Here is a 12,495-nt window from a genome sequence, read left to right on the forward strand (position 1 = left end):
GGGAAACAATAGTATTTAAGTAAATGGCCAAATATTTTGAGATCTCAAACTGATTGAGCTCAAATCCTGGTTCTGTCATCTACTAGCTATACGACATTAGCATGCTTGAGCTCTCTTTTACTTCTGTTTCTTTGCCTGTTTGAAGGTAATATCAGTGTTTGTGTAAAGCACTTAACACAGTGTCTGGCATATAATAAATGCTCAATAAATAGTTGTTGCTGTTATTGTTGTGGTGGTGGTATAGTCACTAAGTCATGTCCAACTCTTTGCCACCCCATGGACTGCAGCACGTCAAGCTCCCCTGTCCTCCATTATCTCTCAGAGTTTGTTCAAATTCATATCCATTGAATCAATGATGCTGTCTAACCATATCATCATCTGCTGCCCTCTTCTCCTTTTGCTTTCAATCTTTCCAAGCATCAGGGTCTTTTCAAATGAGTCAGCTCTTTACATCAGGTAGCCAAATATTGGAGATTCAGCATCAGTCCTTTCAATGAATATTCAGGATTGATTTACTTTAGAATTGACCAGTTTGATTTTGCAATCCATGGGACTCTATAGTCTTCTCCAATGCCACAATTTGAAGGGATCAGTTCTTTGGTGCTCAGCCTTCTTTATGGTTCAACTCTCACATCTGTACATGACTACTAGAAAAACCATAGCTTTGACTATATGTACTTTTGTTGGCAAATTGATATCTCTGCTTTTTAATATGTCTAGGTTTACCGTAGCTTTCCTTCCAAGGAGCAAGTGTCTTTTAATTTCATGGCTGCAGTCACCATCTGCAGTGATTTTGAAGCCTAAGAAAATAAAGTCTCTCACTGTTTCCATTTTTTCCCTTCTATTTGCCATTAAATGATGGGACTGAATGCCATGGTCTTAGTTTTTTTAATATTGAGTTTCAAGCCAGCTTTTTCACTCTCCTCTTTTGCCCTCATCAAGAGACTCTTTAGGTCCTCTTCCCTTTCTATATTAGAGTAGTATCATCTGCATATGTGAATTTGTTGACATTTCTCCCAACAATCTTGATCCACCTTGTGATTGATCCAACCTGGCACTAAGAGCTTCCCAGGTGACTCTGGTAAAGAATCTGCCTGCCAATGCAGGTTCAGTCCCTGGGTCAGGAAGATCCCCTGGAGAAGGAAATGGCAACCCACTCCAGTATTCTTGCCTGAAAAATCCCATGAACATAGGAAACTGGCAGGCTACAGTCCAAGGGGATGCAAAAGAGTTGGATGTGACTTAGTGACTGAGCAACAACCACAATTTATAATAACTCAACATTTACTTAGTTAAAAATATTTAGCTGCAGCACCTAGTACATATTTGTTGAATGCATAAATTTGTTGAATGCATAAAAGGCTGAGGGAGTACCTGAAAAAATAATTACTGAATCTTTGGAACCAACATACACTTTTCTCCATTCCACAGCCATAATTCAGTTTTACCCCTTTAACCTGTTTGCCTCACTGTAACAAAAGCAATATGTCAACAGTTCAATGGACCATTATCTTATAGCATACACAAAAACTAATCCAAAATGGATTAAAGACTTGGATTTAAGACCTTAAACTATAAAAGCTCTAGGAGAAAACACAGGCAGTATACTCTTTGACATTGGTCTTAGCAATATCTCTCTGGATATGTCTCCTCAGACAAGGAAAACAAAAGCAAAAATAAATAAACAATGCTACATCAAACTAAAAAGCTTCTTCACATCAAAGAATAAACCATCAACAAAATTAAAAGACAACTTATCAAATGGTAGAAGATACTTGCAAATCATATATCCGATGAGGAGTTAGTATCCAAGAAATATAAAGAACACATACAAATGAACATCGAAAAAACAAACAACCCAATTAAAATATAAGCACAGAACCTGGATAGATATTACAGATGGCCAACAGACACATGAAAACATGCCCAGCATCACTTATTAATAGGTAAATGCAAATCAGAACCACTGAGTTAGCACCTCATACCCATCAGAGTGGCTATTACTGAATACAGAAAAAAATTACAAGTCTTGGAGAGTATGTGGAGGAAAGGGAGCCCTCATACACTTGGTAGAAAGGTAAACTTGCACAGCCACTATGAAAAACAATATGGTTAATTCCTCAAAAATTAAGAATACAACTATATGATCCATATATTTCACTTCTGGGTATTTATCTGAAGAGTACAAAGATACTAATTCAAAAAGATATATGCACCCTTATGTTCATGGCAGCATTATTCAGAATAGCTAAGATATGGAAACAACCTAAAGTGTCTATGACTGGATGAATACATAAAGAAGATGGAAAACTACTCAGTCATAAAAAGATGAAATCTTTCCATTTGCAGCAACATGGATGTACCTTGAGGGTATTAAGCTAAGTGAAATAAGTCAGGTGGAGAAAGACAAATAATGTATGATTCCAATCATATGTGGAATATTTTTAAAAATCAAAAGAAACAAAAACAAACAAATAGATACAGAGTACAGATTGGTGGCTACCAGAGGAGAAAGAAGGTTGGTGAGAAGGCAAAATGGGTAAAGGGAGTCAACTGTATGGTGATGGATAGAAACTAGCCTCTTGGTAGTGAGCACACTGTTGTCTATTCAGAAGCTGAATTATAAAGTTGTACACATGAAGCATATAATGCTATAAACTGTTACCTCAATAAAAATATTATTCTATGTGAAAAAGCTAGACCAAAAAAAGTGCATGCCATATAATTGTTTATATAAAATTCTAGAAAATACAAAGTAATCATTAGAGCAAAAGCCAGTTAGTGATTATATGGGGATGGGGAAAGACAAGGAAAAAGACAAGACTGGGATGACAAAGGGGCACAGGAAATTTTTAGGGGTAATATGTACATATTTTTAGGGGTAATAATGTTTTTCTTGATTATGATGATTTCACAGGATATACATTTGCCAAAACCTATCAAATTGTACTCTTCAAACACATGCACCAGTATGTTCTGTACCCCCAAAATTCATACACTGAAGTGCCAACCCCTAGTAACTCTGAATGTGACCTTATTTGGGAAATAGAGCATTGCAGATGAAATCAATTAAGATGAAGTGGGTTAGGTCTCTAGAACAACATCATTTGGTATCCTTATAAAACGGGGAAATTTGGACACAGACATAGGAGCAGGGAGAATGCAATGTGATGATTAAAGTTCCTTGCCACAAGGAACTACCAGAAACTAGGAGATCGGCCTAGAACAGATCCCTTCCCAGCACCTTCGGAGTGGCATGACCCTACCCTACCAATATTTTACCTTGGACTTCTAACCCCTAGAACTATGAGACAAGAAATTTTTGATGTTTAAGCCATTCCATTGTCATGCTTTTTTATAACACCCTAAAAATCTAATACATGCAGTTAATTATATGTCATTTAAGTGTTAGTCATTCAGTCTTGTCCGATTTTTTGCCACCCCATGGACTGTGACTGTGTAGCCCGCCAGGCTCGTCTGTTCATGGAATTCTCTGGGCAAGAATATTGGAGTGGATTGCCATTTCCTCCTCCAGGGGATCTTTCTGACCCAGGAATTGAACCTGGATCTCCTGCACTGCAGACAGATTCTTTACCATCTGAGCCATCAGGGAAAGCCCATAATTTATAGATTGCTTCAATGTTCACCTTGCTCATGCTCAGTCCTGTCCACCTCTTTGCAACTCTTTGGACTGTAGCCCACCAGGCTCCTCTGTCCATGAGATTTTTCAGGCAAGAATACTGGAATGGGTTGCCATTTCCTTCTCCAAGGGATCTTCCTGACCCAGGGACCAAACTCATGTCTCCTGTGTCTCCTGCATTGCAGGCAATTCTTTACCTGCTGGAAAAAAACTGCCTGCAATGCAGGAGACACAGGAGACATGGATTCGGTTCCTGGGTCAGGAAGATCCCCTGGAGAAGGGAATGGCTACCTACTCCAGTACTCTTGCCTAGAGAGTTCTATGGACAGAGGAACCTGGCAGGTTACAGTCCATGGGGTCGCAAAGAGTCAGACATGACTGAGCGACTAACAGTTAATTGCATGTCAGTCATACCCCCAACAGAGCTGTTTTTAAAATTCCAGTAGATAGAAATAGTCTGTGCCTACTTATCTGGATACATGTTGTATTACTTTTTCACTCTTCCTTTTACTATACTCTTTTGAACATTCTAAACTTTTCTTGCAACAGGGCTTTCCATTTGCTGTTTGCTCATTATGAAGAGCTCTTTCACCATATCTCGAAATGGCTTCCTCATTATTTCCCCAGAAAAGGTTTCCTTGACAACCAAATTTACTGTCTCACACTAGCCCTATCACTTTTTATTCTACCCTCTCATACTTTCTTCATAGCATTTATAAGCTTCTGATATTATATTATTTGCTTACATGTTTTTCTCTGTTTCTCCCTTTCCAAATAGAATATAAGCACCATAAATGGAAGGGCTTATCTGTCATGGTCATCACTGTATCCTCAGAGTTCAAACCAGCCTATTGTATATATGATATGTTCAATAAATATTTATTGAATGCATAAGTGAACATAGAGATGCTAATCTCAGAATGTATAATTTGGTGCATAGAGAGGTTATTAACTGCTTCAATGTTCTATAGATAGTTACAGGAAAAGCCAGGCTAAAGTCCAAGTTTCCTAATATCTTTTTTATTACATTAAAATTTTAACTCACTTTCAAAGGTGAAAAAAAAAAGCCATTCACAATTAGTTTAACAGAGCAGTGACATTGGAATATGGATCAGAGTTACTAATACTTTCCCCTCCTCAAAGAGTAGGTGCTTTTCTACCTTGCAGTATGCTCTAGTTCCATAAAATTCTAAAATCCTATGCAACAGATACTTTTTTAAACATCAGTTTATTCATCTGAACTCTGAGTTATCTATAAGCGTCAAATTACAATAGCCTGCAATTTGAAACAAAATCTGTTTATTAAACTCCTTTTAATGCTCTTTTCTTAAACAATACAGATAATTGATAGCAAGTAGAGCTGGACCTAATGGGCATATTGATCATTTTATTATCTTGGAGCTCCGAAGTGAAGAGACAATTTTGATTTAATATGTATAAAAATTACGTCAATTTGCTGTTCTCTTTTGGTAACCAGTTAAAGCCTCTAATATGTCAGATTTATATGAATTTATGCAAACTTGTTCCATCCATTTGAAAACATTTTTAAAATTAAGGTCATCTATAAATGTTAATAGGAATTGCTAATGTTTTCTGTAATAAAATTTGTAGTGTCATATAGTCAGATTAGTATCAATTTTTCTTTCCTATATATCAAAACTTATTTCTCTAACCCTTAGTATAATATCTTTCATTATATTTTTGTTACTTTATATAACCTCTTGGTAATTAGATATTATTTCTCTGGCTGAATAATATGAGCAGTATTAACTGTACTCACAATAACACGTGTAACCACTTCTCAGCAACTAATCAACAATATGTTATGAATCTCACCAAAAAGTATTTTAACTTCTCTCATCTTTGTTTAGTAGACCTTTTTCTTTAAAAGGAGTTCATAGTATTGTTATCTGTCAAAATCAATAAAAGATTGTTAGCAAATTAATCTGTGGTAGCTAAGGAAAATAAACTAATAATATAGTTAACTTCCTTCACTACATGTGTAAAAAATAACTGAGGTGAAAGAAGCTAGACACACAAAAAATCACATATGACATGATTCTACATATTTGAAATATACAGAATAGGTAAGTTCAAAGAGATAGAAAGCAGACTGGTGGCTACTAGGGGCTGGGGGAGTGGAAAATGGGGACTAACAGGGTAATTAAATGATTTGGAACTAGATAAAGATAATGCTTGCACAACACTGTGAATATATTAAATGCCACAGAACTGTTCATTTTGAAATGTGTATTCAGCTATAATAAAGAAATATTGCCATTTGCAGCAACATAGATGGACCTAGAAAAAGACAAAAATATGATATAACTTACATGTGGAATCTAAAAATAACACAAACAATACTAACAATGTCAAGATCCAAAAATTATTCACAAGAATTTTAGAAATCAAATTCAATAACATATAAAAAAGGATAATATGTCATGACCAAATGAGATTTATACCAGGAATACAAAGTTGGTTTAACACTCAAAAGTCAATTAATGTAACTCACCATGTCAAGGGACTAAAAACAAAATATATTATTAATCTCAAAATATTCAGAAAAAGTCTTGAGAAAATTCATCATTCATTCATTCATGATAAAAATTTTCAGCAAACTAGTAATATAATGAACTTTTTCAACATGCTAAAAGATATCTATTAATAACATCATCAATTCAGTTCAGTCGCTCAGTTGTGTCTGACTCTTTGTGACCCCATGAACCGCAGCATGCCAGGCCTCCCTGTCCATCACCAACTCTGGGAGTCCACCCAAACCCATGTCCATCGAGTCAGTGATGCCATCCAACCATCTCATCCTCTGTTGTCCCCTTCTCCTCCTGCCCTCAATCTTTCCCAGCATCAGGGTCTTTTCAAATGAGTCAGCTCTTCGCGTCAGGTGGCCAAAGTATTGGAGTTTCAGCTTCAACATCAGTCCTTCCAATGAACACCTAGGACTTATCTCCTTTAGGATGGACTGGTTGGATCTCCTTGCAGTCCTAGGGACTCTCAAGAGTCTTCTCCAACACCACAGTATCATACTTAAGGTGAAACAACTGGGGAAAAGGCAAGGATGTCCTCTCTCACCATGGGAGTATACAATGTAGTACTAAAAATACTAGCCTGTGTAATAATAAAATAAAAAGAAAAAAAAACATAGAGGTTGAAAAAGTAAAAATGTCTTTACCCACAGATGACATTGACCATCTATGCAGAAAATATAAGGATTTTTGTAAGGAATATACAAAAATGCTATGAGAACTAGTAAGCAGATTTATCAAGGTCACAGGAATCAAGTTCATTAGACAAAAATTTCCACCTCCCTTGGCATCCTTACCTTTCTTCTGCCACAGGGTGTCTGGAGGGTCAGACTATGTTACATACAGACTATGTTACGCTCTCTTTCTGGGTTACTAGTAGGGGGACATCTTCAGGTTCATCTACTTGCTGGTCTGCCAGTTAGCCTGCTTTGACTCCCATGTACCACAAACCATTCCATGAGTCCTCCAAAGCAAATGCAGCTCTTAATAAGGCAAATAATACCTGAATCAGCAGAGCTGGCACCAAAATACCAGTGTTCCAATCCAACCTGGTCTTTCATAATTAGACTGTGGTCACCAATTACTGACCAAAGCTGCCTTGGGTGGCCCTAACATGCTCATTTGTAGGAACTACAGCCTCCAGGTTAACTTCTGTTTTTAAAGGAACTGGAATAAGCAGGTGGGTAATAATAATGGCTGGCTTCCCTGGTGCCTCAGTGGTAAAGAATCCATCTGCCAATGCCTGTCTAATGCAGGAGACATGGGTTCAATCCCTGGGTTGGAAAGATCCCCTGGAGAAGGAAATGGCAACCCACTCCAGTATTCTTGCATGAGAAATCCCAAGGACAGAGGAGCCTGGTGGGCTACAGTCCATGGGGTCACCACGAGTTGGACATGATTTAGTGACTAAAGAACAACAACAATAATAATAGCTACCACAGGCACCAGCTTGGCAATATAGGTTTTCCTGATATATCAAGTACTCCCAGGCTAGGAAGGAGGCTTCTGAGGATAGAGTGAGTTCACAGGGCCAGTCTAGAGCTAGGGAACATCTAAAGTACAAGTCCTCCTTTTTCATTGTCCCTGTTGAATTTTCGCCTTCATGCAGTGAACCAAATTCACTAAAACCTAGTGAAGGTCCCCCTGTCATGGGCATTCATAACATTGATTTCATTAACAAAAATTAGAGATAATAATTATTAGCACTTGCTTTGTGCTAGACACCTTTCAAAATGTCTGTTAACTCATTTTCTCTATTTATAATTATCACCATTTTACAGACCAGAAAGCTGAGCCACAGAGAGTTTATTCTGAACTTGAAAGGCAGAGTTAGGACTCCAAACTGAGTCAGCCAAACAAACCCCATACTTTTCACATACACATCATATCCCCTGTGGTTGAAGTAATTTTGACTTAATTAAACATGATAATTCAATAAACTATATTTGCTATTTAGAGAAGCCCTGATGGCTCAGCAGTAAAGAATCTACTTGCAATGCAGGAGACACAGGTTCAATCCCTGGGTCAGGAAGTTCTCCTGGAGGAGAAAATGGCAACTCACTTCATTATTTTTGACTGAAAAATCCCATGGACAGGGAACCTGGTGGGTTAGTCCAAAGGGTCACAAAGAGTTGGACATGACTGAGCATTCATATTTGCTATCTAGGTGATAAACAGAATGTACAAAAATCTCAGATACTATTATAAGAGCTAGAAAACCTTAAATGTAATAGTTGTTAATCCGGTATAAGTTGAGAGAGGATTTGGCACTATGAACAATTTGTTGTCATTCAGTCACTCAGTCGTGTCCAGCTGTTTGCAACCCCATGGACTGCAGTATGCCAGGCTTCCCTGTCCTTCACCGTCTCCCAGAGCTTGCTCAAACTCATGTCATTGAGTTGGTGATACCATCTAACCATCTCATCCTCTGTTGTCCCCTTCTCCTGCCTTCAATCTTTTCTAGCATGAGGGTCTTTTCAAATGAGTCGGCTCTTCACATCAGGTGGCCAAAGTATTGGAGCTTCAGCTTCAGCATCAGTCCTTCCAATGAATATTCAGGACTGATTTCTTTCAGAATTGACTGGATTGATCTCTTTGCAGTCCAAGAGACTCTCAAGAGTCTTCTCCAACACCACAGTTCAAAAACATCAATTCTTTGGCACTCAGCTTTCTTTATGGTCCAATTCTCACATCCATTCATGACTACTGGAACAATATTGTTGACTATGAACAATATTGTTGACAAAGAAATTCTCTACTCTTTGAGACTACATCATTTAATAACTCTCAATTTACTGGAAAAGTCACTGAAAAAAAATTGATGCATTATCCTTTGAAAAATCATAGTTCAGACACAGGCTTCTTTTAACTACAGACAGCCTCATCAAGCAAATAACACAGCAATAATTTTTAAATTAAAATTAATTTGAAAATTATTAGAATAATTAGATGATCTGCACCATAGTTTTATCACTGGTTTTTTGGTTTTGGGGTTTTTTTTTGGCTGCACTGCACAGCATATGGGATCTTATTAGTTCTCTGCCCATGGATGGAACCTGTGCTCTCTGCAGTGGAAGCATACAGTCTCAGCCACTGGACTACCAGGGAAGTCCAGCAACATCTATTAAAATTTTAAATATATATTCCCACAGGCCCATGAACTCCAAACTAATAATTTATCCTATAGAAATGTTCATAGTACATAAAACTGGAAACAAAGAGAAATCCCATTATATCAGTTAAGATAGAATAAGTTTTGCCAACAATAACAAACAACCCTAAACTCACAAGAGCTTAACACTACAAAGTCTTATTTCTTATTCATATTACATGACCATGATGGGCTAATCAAAAAACCTGATTCCATGTAATTTTCACTCACAGACCTAGGATGACAGAGGTTTCGTCATTTATAACATCACAAGTTGCTGCAGCAGGAGGAAGAATGTAACAGAGGGTCTCGTGTTATTAACCAAATACTCTGGCACAAAAGTAATGAACGCATATCACTCCTACCTAAAATTGATTGTCCAGAACTTATCGTAAAGCCTTAACAAAGTGAGAGGGAAAGTATAATTTTCTCATGTGCCTGGCAAGAGATAATAACTGGATATACCTGATCATAAATCTCTATCATACTTGAGTAAACAGCTGAATTATGGTTCTACCATGAAATATTACTCAGCAATTTAAAAGAATGAATTGGAACTATATCATGTTTTGGAGATATTTCCATGAGATAATGAATTGAGTAAAGCAAAACTCTGAAAAGTACACATTATCTCATTTTTATAAATTAGTGGGGAACCCTGCCATATACAGAGGAAGAAAGATGGGGGGAAAGAAAGCAGAAGGATAAAATGAGGCACTAAGAATTTGTATGATTATGTTTAGGCACTGAGAAGGCCATGGCACCCCACTCTAGTACTCTTGCCTAGAGGATCCCAGGGATGGGGGAGCCTGGTGGGCTGCCGTCACACAGAGTGTGACCTGGTGGGTCACACAGAGTCGGACATGACTGAAGTGACTTAGCAGCAGCAGTAGGTTATACATATGAATATAGAAACTAAGTCATTTTTATCTTTTCCTTATAATTTTGACTGTTTTTATAGGCCTCAAAACACTTATCTGTTGAAATTAAATGAAGTTTTCACTTCCCCCCAGCTCTAAACTCTGATTTCATAACTTAAATAATAAATCTTATCTATCTCTATTTGTCATTTCCTATTTCTAACCCACAGTTACCTGCTACTGATTAAAGTTCTTGATGTACTACTACAGCTTGTTGACTATTAATTACACTGAATTCAGGTTGCCTGAACTATGAATAATTTATTTTTAACCTTTATATCAACCAAAGCAGCTTCCTCTTTTACATCATTAATTTACATTTACTTGAAATGAGATATTTTATTACTGCTTAAGTAATCAAGTTAGGATATTTTTCTTAGGAAAGGTATTAGATCTAATCTAAAAGTCTATAACTTAAATTTTCAGTCTAAGAAATATTCCTATCTCTCACCTAGACTATTTTAATATCATCAATAACCTCACTTGTACTGATTTACATTATCTAATGATCTTTCTAAAACAAAAATCTTTTTCAAGTAGGAGAATAAATGATAGACTTGGAAACCATATACTTTATATTCATTCGTAAAATTTTAAAATATATTTTAAGGAATAAAGTCTTAATTTCCTTGCTTAACCTCTATTCCATCTTCCATAAAAAAAATGTCCAAGCTTTGCAACATAATATACAACCTCCTATATGAAGAGACCATGGTCTGGGTATACTAATTACTCTTCATCATTCATATTACATTGTATATATTGCTATTTCTTCCACTTTGATTTCCTCTTGTCCTTAGACACCTGTAGAATTTCTATTTATGTCCAAAATCCATCTCTTCCAGAAGGCCTTCTCTGAAGTCAAGACGTGAAATTATCCTGTATGTCTCTGTATCTTTTGTACTTATATTCATTTGTTTACACCTTTAGTTTTGCTACTTTTGCTAATGCAAAAGTCACTGAAAGTAGGTACTGTGTATCATATAGACAATTCCCAATCCAACTATTTATTCTATACTTTCAAGTATTACTACTCAGAAATATATGACACAGAATAATCCTTTCTTGAATCACTTTGTTCTTTAGGTTTCCATCATCATTTACACTTCGTCTCCCTTATTGGTCTTTAGAGCAACTTCACTATTGCTTGACCATGTCCCAGTAACCCCAAGGCTCAGTATTAACTCCTTTCCCTTCTATAACTACACACTCACTATCTGTAAAGAGAGTGTATTCAATTCTGTGCTTTAAATAGCATATTTATGCCAATGATTACTAAATACTGACTCTTGTGGAAAACTCTAGATTCATTTGTCCAGTGACACTCTTAACATCTCCACTTAGACATATAAGTTACCTCAAATATTACATGGTCCAAAACAGAACTTCAAAACCCAATCTTTCACCTTTCCTTTCTTTCACCTCATCCTTACTTCCAACCAAACTGTCAGTACTGACAGCACATCTTTTTGGTTCCACTATCAAAATATATCCAAAATATTAACCTTTGAGTCCTACACCCTTGCTCAATTTAGTATGGCTAATATATGCTCTTTTTACAGCCCAAATTTGGCTGAGGCTCCCTCAGCCCATGCTTCTGGTGGAGCATATGGCCTGTAGACATATTAAAGTACCCATTTTTGCTTCAAAGCTTACATACCATTCACTTAAGATCCATAACCTGTCACCTATTTCTGTAAAAACAGTAATTCATGTAAAAGCAAGGCTACCAAAGGCTATAATGATCCACTAAGTGAAAATTCCTATGGGGCCATTGTCCAGAACAGGACCACCACCACCACACCAGACATCAGTATTAGGATGTTATTTGGCTCCCCCAAATTCCACTCATTTTTTCTCAAAGTATACAGCCTATTTATCAAAATACAGGGATTTGATAATGCTCTACTGAATTAAATCTATCCCCTCATTAGAGGACCTTTAATCTGCAGGGCAAAGTCTGCCCTGTAAAACATTCAGCACAGAGCAGGTCACACACCTCCTGCAAGAAGTTTCATGCCGAAAAGAGTAGAAGGCCAGGTCCCTTGGGCCCAATTTTTCTAAACTCATCAGTCATATTAAATCACTCCTTCAAAGAGTGATTGAAGGGCAGGAAGAATTTCCTACCAACCTAAAAATGGGCTATGACAAAAACCTTCTTATAATAACATCTAAACTACACTCACTTTTAAAAAAGGTATTAAACATTATATAATTTGCTTGTAAAAATTTTATAATAAT

General features: G+C 36.8%; 1 long non-coding RNA gene across 1 annotated transcript in view; it reads left to right on the top strand.

Annotated features, from left to right (window-relative positions):
- The window catches only part of LOC113889115, a 47,055-nt gene that overhangs the window by 16,837 nt on the left and 17,723 nt on the right, over nucleotides 1-12,495 (top strand). The gene's annotated exons all lie outside the window — the stretch shown is intronic.

Source organism: Bos indicus x Bos taurus, chromosome 3 (genome assembly GCF_003369695.1).
Source record: "Bos indicus x Bos taurus breed Angus x Brahman F1 hybrid chromosome 3, Bos_hybrid_MaternalHap_v2.0, whole genome shotgun sequence".
Lineage (NCBI taxonomy): Eukaryota > Metazoa > Chordata > Mammalia > Artiodactyla > Bovidae > Bos > Bos indicus x Bos taurus.